This window comes from Piliocolobus tephrosceles, chromosome 10 (assembly GCF_002776525.5).
Source record: "Piliocolobus tephrosceles isolate RC106 chromosome 10, ASM277652v3, whole genome shotgun sequence".
Classification (NCBI taxonomy): domain Eukaryota; kingdom Metazoa; phylum Chordata; class Mammalia; order Primates; family Cercopithecidae; genus Piliocolobus; species Piliocolobus tephrosceles.
In genome coordinates, this window is record NC_045443.1 from 58,685,874 (window position 1) to 58,695,378 (window position 9,505).

Genomic DNA, 9,505 nt, shown 5'->3' on the forward strand with positions numbered 1-9,505 from the left:
CCCCCACCCTCAACAAGCCCCGGTGTGTGATGCTCCCCTGCCCGTGTCCATGTGTTCTCATTGTTTAAGTCCCATTTATGAGTGAGAACATGCAGTGTTTGGTTTTCCGTTCCTATGTTAGTTTGCTGATAATGATGGTTTCCAGCTTCATTCATGTTCCTACAAAGGACATGAACTCATCCTTTTTTATGGCTGCATAGTATTCGATGATGTATATGAGCCATATTTGTTTATTTAAAGTTAAAATTAAATTAGGCTTTCTGTATTCTATCTAGCAACCCTAAGAATATATCAATTAGAGATGAGATTTTAGAAAACCTCTGTTTTACTCCTTTCCAGAAACTTAAATGAAATGTTGTAAAATTTAAATGAGCTAATATATTCAAACTACCCTGAACATAAATATTTATTAAATAGCTGCATTTACTATAACTTTTGAAATTCTTAAAAGTGCTTCTATTAACACTGACAAATATTAGTATTTTATAGATTGTAAAATTGAGTCACAGAAAGAGTAGGTGACATTATGAAGGTCTTGCTGATGTATAGTGGCAGAAGTTCATATTCTTTAAGAGCCAAGCAGATGCTTTTCATTCAATTCCATTCTGCTATTTCAGGTTACCTTCTATGAACTGTCAAGGGTTCCAATTTGTGCAACGTGTAGTGTTAATACAGATACTAGTGTCTTTGTCAATGCAACAATATAATTTTAAAAAAATAAATCTTCTCTATTAGAAAGAATAAAAGAGAACAAGTAAGGAAAGGAAAGAAGGAAGGAAAGATGAACAGAGAGACAGAAGGAAGGAATACATTAAATTACAAATGGATCACTTATCATTCTGGATTTTTTCAGTTGAATAAAGTTAAGGTTATGATAGGTAACAAGGCGTGAATCCACTTCTATTTCTGAAGTGTGAGTCATCTAACTGAAAACTTTCCTATTTCCTTATCCCTCTTCTGCCAGTAGATAACACAGTCAAGACTTCTTATCAGTAGTCATTTTCATAAGCATTGGTATAAAGTCAAGTATTTAAAATAAACAATACTCATCCCATAGCTGGGAGAATTCAGCTCTGAAGAAACAAATTGCTGTTCTCCTACTGCATGATGGAGTAATATGTATCTGATGAGGGTTTTCTATGCCTTCAGCTATGAGATACCACTAACAGGGCCATACTACTAAAGTGGACAGGAATAGAATAATACTCTTAAGATACTTCATATTATTAAATGTTTTTTAAAAAATTAGAATATATATATCTTGTATAATCTATGACCTTCTGCACAATATTTTAAAACACACACTGTGCTGAAGAAACAAAATACAGAAAACTAGTTATATACAGATAAAGAAATAATTAGAATCAAATGTACATTTGACTTTAGATACACAGAGACATGCTAAGGATTTAAATTTATTTTTATCTTGAATCAGCAATGTTAAACTTACTCATCACCTAAATGGATTTGTGAGAAACCTGATTTTATCATCTAATCCTTGAAAAGTAGAGGGTCAATATCTATTTGGTTTTGAAACTAAATGGTTATAGCTATTGATTATAGCATAAAAGCTAAACTATCCCAAAACACAGGTTGACTTGAATCTAGATAAAATTAGTACTTATTAAGGTGAAGAACAGCACACATTTGAATTAATGTTATCTACTATGTGATAGCCAACACTTAGTTTTCCTATTGCATGTAAAGTTGTCACCTATAAAATCTTGATTTGAAATCAGTGGCAAATAAGTGTGTAGACTTACATTCTTTTACTATATCTTGGAATAATTCCTGTACTGCAGGGGTTACTCAATGTCATCAGCAAAAATAAAGCCATTAAAGAAAAGTGCAACATTTTCAACATTTTCATTTTCAACAAACGTATCTAAAAACTACTTCTAAATAACTGCCTCAATCACTTCTGATTGGCTAGCAGCAGGGTTTTCCCAATAGATTTTGGTTCTCACAGTGACCCACACACTTGGATAAGTTTACCTTTTTATACTTTGTGGTTAGATTGCTAGAATGAAAAGAATTAGGGGGGCAAATATACTTTACCTCAATCAGAATTCTAGGTGCAACCTCCAGGAGACTTTTGTAACAACCAATTTGCTGTAGCCAAATCAGTCATAAGAACTATGCAGGGAACATTTCACAAGATGGGTTCACAGCAAGTGGGGCCATTTTTGATGAGGAACCATTAGGGTAACTAGTGTCTGGTCAGCATCAATGGGGAGCTGGCTGATACAGTTAAGGGTAGTACCTTCCCTGGCAAACATACCATAATCAGAGAACTATTATATCCCAAATATCAGGCATTTCAACTAAACTTCTGAGTATAATTTGGAGACAAAGGACATAATTAAATATCCCCAAACATCACAACTGATGAGCTACATATAACTTAACAAAACAGTAAGTTGTTAGCAAAGATCCATATATTATCAACTAGTATACGCATAGAAATAATAGTGATTCTGGTTTAACCAATCCCTGAGTTTCCAATCTTTATTTTACAATGTCATCCTATATTTTTAATGTTAAAATACGAACCTATAACTAGCTACAAACTTCATATATAAATTCTAAATGTATAAAACCTAAATAAAATTATAAATTACATACTAACCAAACTATAAAACCAATAATACATTTTACATAATTAATTTATCTGTTGGTGTTACTTTACTAAGCAATTATTTTCAGCATATGTAGGACACACATTGTTACAGTGAAGATTCTAAATTTATAATATATATAAACTATTTTTTTAACTGCAGGATAATAAATATAACATAAATTTACCATTTCAGCCATTTATTTTTTCCAGACGAAGTCTCTCTCTTGTCCCCCAGGCTGGCGTGCAATGGCGAGATCTCGGCTCACTGCAACCTCCATCTCCCGGATTCAAGCAATTCTCCTGCCTCAGCCTCTCGAGTAGCTGGGATTACAGGCATCTGTCACCAGCTAATTTCATATTTTAAGTAGAGATGGGGGTTTCACCATGTTGGCCAGGCTGGTCTCAAACTCCTGACCTCAGGTGGTCCACCCACCTCGGCCTCCCAAAGTTCTGGGATTACAAGCATGAGCCACTGCAAACGGCTAGCCATTTAAAAAATATACAGTTCTGTGGCATTAAATACACTCACATTGTTATGCAATCATCACCACCATCCATTTTGAGAACTTTTTCCTCTTCCCAAATTCAAGCTCTGTGTAAACACCAACTCTCTGTTTTTTACTCCATGCAGCCCCTGGCAACCACCACTCTGCTCCCTGACTCTATGAATTTGACTAGTTACCTTATATTATTGGAATGATACAATTGTGTCCTTTGGTGACTGGATTATTTTATTCAGCAAAATGTCCTCATGGTTCATCCATGGTGTATGGTGTGCCAGAATTTCCTTTCTTTTTAAGACTGAATAATATTACATTGTAGGTACATATTACATTTTGCCGATTAATTTATCATCGATGAACAACTGGTTGCTTCTACCTTTTGCCTATTGTGAAAAATGCTGCTATGCACATTGGCGTTCAAGTATCTGGTTGATTACCTCTCTTCACTTTTTTTGGGCATATATCTAGAAGTGAAATGCTGAATCATATGGTAATTCTGTTCAATTATTTGAGGAATCACCATACAGTTTTCCAAAGTGGCTACATCATTTTACATTTTCACCAACAACTAAGTTACATTTTTTTTTAAGAGTCCAAGCATTTCTTTTATTACCAAAAACAATTTGTTAATAAACACGCTCAATGCCTCCTATCCTGTCCCTGAGGATAATCATGAAAGTCCTTGGAGTTGTAGAGGAAACCTTAAGAGGAAAATGGCTAATTGGTTCTCAATGCCTTGGCTGGTGACAAAGAAAGGACCCTTGTAGGGACCAGTCACATGCCATCCTTGGGCCTAAGGAGCCCTAAAGATGGGAATGGATGTGAGCGAAGGATTTAATCACCATCAAACATGTCTTGAGGGTTATGGTTAAGCCTGACAACAGCCCCTTTAACAAGAACACACACATCCAGGATCCCCTCAAAGAATCCAAAGTCCTCAGGCTCCCCACAAAATGCAGTCTGGCAGAAAAGGGAAGTCTTTAGAGTCCGTAGAATGATGCAAACCCAGACCAGAGTGGACCACACTGCTCTCAGCACCACTCCTAAAGGCATCCATTGGCAACCGCTGTCCACTAGGGGCACAGCCACTTGCCTGGCTCAAACTCCAGGAACTGGAGAAGAAATGGTCTGGCTCTGCGGCCTTCAAACCATCTGGATCTCTGGCTCCTCAGCTATTCCTTGAAGCTTTTCCATGATGCCCCTGAGGGTGGCTCAGGGGCTGGGGGAGGCTCTCCTGGGGCTTCAGAGAGCACATAGTAGACAATCTCTTGCTGGCCTTGGGCGTTGGTCTGATTCACCACATGGATGACAGAACTGGGGTTGTCCTGAGAGGCTGAGAGGGCTGTCCCGTCGCCAACCTTGCCCTCCTCTTCCTCTTCCTTACGTCCTGGCTCCCCTGACACTGTTTCTAGAATAATGCCCTGCAGGCTGCTCTCGTTCAGCGACGTTCCCAGGCCCGATCCCTCTTGTGGTTGCCGCAGCAGTTGCTGTGTCAGCTCTACACTCTCGTAGCGAACCAGCTGCAGCCGCATATAGCCATCTTCATGTTCCTTGTACCGAAAACGGGGATGCCCTGAGGGCCACTTGAACTGGTGCTTCTTGCGAAGGTGCACGGTGAGGTTGTTGCCCCGTGTGAAGCATTTGTCACACACATGACATTTGTACCTTGGCTCAGAGTCTCCCTGTAGGCTGGCTCCTCACTGTGGGTATCCAGGTGCTTCTGGAGGTCAATAAGATTCTTGCAGCTGTAGTCACAACAGTCACATTTAAAGGGCCGGTCCTCACTGTGACGAAAACGCATGTGGTTGCGGAGGGAGGAAGGCAGCGGGCAGGTCATGTCACGCAGAGGGCACTTATAGTGATTCACATGGTTGCGCATGTGGTCCCGCAACAGCCGCTCCGTGGCAAATCTCTTGGAACAGTGAGAACACTGGAAGTGCTGCTGATCCAATGAGGTCTGGCGACGGATGTGATCTAAGAACTTGGTATTGTTGGCAAACATGCCCCCACAGGTGGGGCAGGCTACCACTTTCTCCTGGGTATGGCTGCGGAGGTGCTCCCGAAGTTTACTGCGGTCCTTGAAGGTGCAGGTACAGCCTTTCCAGCCACACAGCACCACAGGGTTGTCCTTGCCGACTGCTTCGTATTCACAGCACAGACTGTGTGCTTCCACATGCCGATAAAACCACTCAGGATTGTCGAAGGAACTCTCACAGTGCTCCCACAGACACAGGAAGTGGTCAGGGATATCAGGGATGACGTTCCGACTCTGGAAGTCCAGGATGCAGGGGCCGAGGTCAGCCTGGCTTTGCAAGGCCTGCAGCCCCCACTGTTTCAGCTTGGTGTGGTAGCAGTGGAAGTAGACATGGCGGATGAGGTCAGCAGAATTGTCCAGAGAACAAAAGCCACATTCCTGCCACAAGCAGGAGAATTCTTCCTCAAGTGGGTCATCCTCCTCTTCCTCTTCCTCGTACTCTCCAGAGCCGTGCAGGTGCTGCTGCAGGTGCTGAGTGACATGCTCGAAGAACTTTTCCATGGCTGAGCACACAAAGGAGCAGGACCCCCACTCACACTGGAGCCACAGATTCTCCTTTCGAGGAACTTTCCCAGGAGGTGGCATGGCCTTCACCCCGAGCTTACCGTCTGTGGGCTCCGGGTCTCTTCAGTTTTTCTCCCACCTCAGACCATTCCTAAGTTACATTTTTAATCCAGATTTCTTGTTTACCTGATCCTGAAGCCCAACTGCCTAATATGAACTGATTATGTTTGTTGCTGATAAAAATAATCCCCGAAGCAATGCTGACCATGGTGGTCCTTATAAATCCTTGATTTTAATAAATGGAGATTTTTGCTTAAAGCCCTGTTAACATTCTATTGCCATTAATCCTAACTTCTGCCTATTTTTGGCCTCTGCATTAGCATTGCATTAATGTATCAAAGAGACAAAGACATGTTTCAGTGTCTAATCAAGAAAACAAGTTGTCTTTTTTATCAGCCTGCGTTCATTTGCAAAATATTCCCTTTCTCTCCTCTCTATCAGTCCTTATGTACTTCTTGTGCTGTTTTCCAGGACTACATTTTCTTTAAGTACAATCTTAGATTTACCAGTTCCCCAAGGGGTGACAGTGTTGCCCTGGTTACTTTCCAGGGACATCGCTGAAAGTGGGGAGATGATATTCTGCCCTGGTTACAGCAAGCCTGCTTGTTCTGTCTTCTCCTGGGTTCTTCAGATAGCTTCAATTTTCCCCATCATCAGCACTTCCCTGTCATTATTATCCACACCTCACCAGTCACTCCTGACTCAGATTCCTGCCAGGAACCCTATTGTATTTCAGACTATTGTGTTTCAGACTATCATATTCTCCAATGTTTGAAGCAAAAAAGATAGATTTGAAGCATACTTCTGTGAAGAAAAGTATCTCCCATACAAATCATTCTAATCTTTTCTAATCCCTCATTTAAAAAAGAGTAATTCAGGCTGGGTGCCGTGACTCACTCCTTTAATCCCAAAACTTGGGAGGCCAAGGCAGGTGGATCACCAGGGCTCAGGAGTTTGAGATCAGCCTGGGCAACATGGCAAAAGCATGTCTCTACTAAAAATGCAAATGATTAGCCCAGGCTGGTGGTGTGCACCTGTAGTCCCAGCTACTCGGGAGGCTGAGGCACAAGAATTGCTTGAGCCCAGGAGGCAGAGAGCGCAGCGAGCTGAGATTGCACCACTGTATTCCACCCTGGGTGACAAAGCAAGATTCCGTCTCAAATAATCATAATAAATATTAAATAATAAAAAGTAATTCAGGGTATAACTAGAGAAAAATATGGCAGAAAATAGATATACTTATCCTCTTTATAAGAGAGGATTTCTGACTTTAATCATAATGGGCGAAGTCAAATAAAAACATAACATTTAAAAGTAGCTTTACATAAAGAATTGCATACATATAATATATAAAGCAAACAAAAATAATATGTAATGCAGACAAAAATGTCTGCAACAAATGTGATAATTACCATTCTAAAATTAGTAAGGCTCTTCATAAAAACAAAGTTTATAAAATGAAAGCTGAAATAGCTAATGAATGTTTGAAATGTTTAACATCAATATGAAAATGCTAATTAAAATGAGATACCATTTTTACTAAATATTTTATAATTATTAATAAAATATTTAATATTTTATGAATAATTTTTAATTTATTAACTAATAAATATTAATTAAAATATGTTATTATATATTATTAATGGAAGTAAATTGACAAAGATTTTTGGAAAGGGGCCTGGTAACATATATCAAGAGTCTTAATTGAAATTATTTCCAGTAATTTTATTTTATAAAATCTATTCTTAAAATCAGTCTAAAATACTAAAAACAAAAAATACTGCAATAAAAACTGCTATTTATTAGCCATCCATTTGGTTAGGTCCTCTATTTGCCACATATTTACAAAGGAAGTGTTAAAAGAAAAATAACAGATATTGTCATTATCATTTTTAAAGAATTTTTCAGAGAGAAGTTGTAGGATTATCCAGGATACCATAACTGGTAGGTTTTGGAGCTCAGATTCAATGTCTGAGTTGCTTGTCTAACTGAACCATCATACCAATGGCATTTTTTTAATACATGAAAATATTCATATTACTTACAATGAGGAAAAACTGAAGATAACTTAAATATCTACTGTAAATCAAAAATAAAATTCTAAGTCCCCCAACCATCTGAATGTACCTCCTCTTTGCCAAGGGTATTCCAAAGTTAACCTGAAAAACTAGGCCTGCCCATGATGAGAAGTGGGAGCCGAACATGCTTCATTATGATTAACATCAACACAGATCTTAAGATTGATAGAACAGACTCTTTAAGTCTGATAAATAACACTTAGCAGTCTATTCTCTCTGCAGCCTGCTACCTGACAGCTTTATCTGCATGATAAAACCTCTGTCTTCGGAACCCCTTATTATAACCTACACATTCCTTTCTGTTGATTCCAGGTCTTCAGATAATAACCAATTGCCAATCAGAAAACCCCTGCATCCAGTTCTCCTGTCTTTCTGGACAAAACCAATGTACATCTTATTTATATTGATTGAGGTCTTATGATTCCCTGAAATGTATAAAATAAAGTTGTAGCTCGACCACCTTGGGCACATGTCAGGACCTCCTGAGGCTGTGTCATGGACCTGTTTCAGATACTTTTTGGTTTACACTACCAACAGAAACATGACTTTGAAAAATATAGTTTATTCATATGATTATTTTATTTCTCTAGACCCAAACTGGATCCAAAATTATTTGTTATAGCTCTACATGGACTATTATGCATCTATTAAAAATTGGATTTATGAAAATTTATGTGAACATGGGTAATGAGCAGTCATAAGGTCCATTGAAAAACACAAACTTGTAAATGTAATATGAGTTAATATTTAGATTAAATATTTAAAATATTTCATATTAAGTTTTAACAATCATATCAAATATTAACAAATATTTAATATTTATATGTAACAAATATAATATGATTTATAGCTTTGTAAAAAATATAAATAGAAATCAGTTAGGAAAAAATGTATCTTGAGTAGAGGTAACAGCTCACTTCTACCTGAGCTGCTCTAATTCTCCCCCAGGAATCCATTACTATCTCACCTCCTTTCTGTCTCATCTCTTCTCTTGCTTACCTCCCTCACATACACAGAAGCTGAAATTCAAACTCCAAATTTTACCTATAATCTTCTTTCTTTTTTCTTAATAGATTGCTCCAGCGTGTATGTAATGAGAGCCCTTTGAACTAGTTTGTATATTTTGGTCATTGTGATTATAAAAAAGTGAAACAGCATGCATTTCTATTCATTTTCTACTTCATTCTCACCTCATTACTTATTTTCTCTCCCATATATAATTCTCTTTAAAAAGTACATATGTGGGAAGTGTATGTTGGAAAGAGAGAATATGACCTAGAAAGTATAAACCAAAAATACAATTCTAAGCCCCCCAACCAACAGAATGGACTCCCCTCTCAGCCAAGGGAATCCAAAAAAAAAAACCCCTGAAAGACTGGTTCAGGCCATGACAGGCAGGAAGGGGTCAGACATGCCTCATTATACCCTCCTTCCTTTGGAGTTCAGGCATAGCTGACCAGCATTAACATGAAAATAGAGATCTTAAGACTGACAAAGCAGACTCTTTGTAGCAATAAGACACTAAGTTCCAACATAACTGGGACAACATTACATTACAGATAGTGGGCCCCAAGGGACGTCAAAGTATTTTACCCTCCAAAATATATTTGACATATTTTGAAATTGCCTTCCAAAGCTGTCTCTTGTAGGGGACATTTACATTCTTTAGAAAATCTCCTTCCCTTACTTGGTCTTTTCCATAGAG

General features: G+C 38.5%; 1 pseudogene across 1 annotated transcript; it reads right to left on the reverse strand.

Annotated features, from left to right (window-relative positions):
* Positions 1 to 3,701: 3,701 nt before the first annotated feature.
* LOC111551253 lies at positions 3,702 to 5,791 on the reverse strand (annotated as a pseudogene). The gene has a single exon (XR_002734304.3). The product of XR_002734304.3 is annotated as a histone H4 transcription factor pseudogene (transcript).
* Positions 5,792 to 9,505: the final 3,714 nt, after the last annotated feature.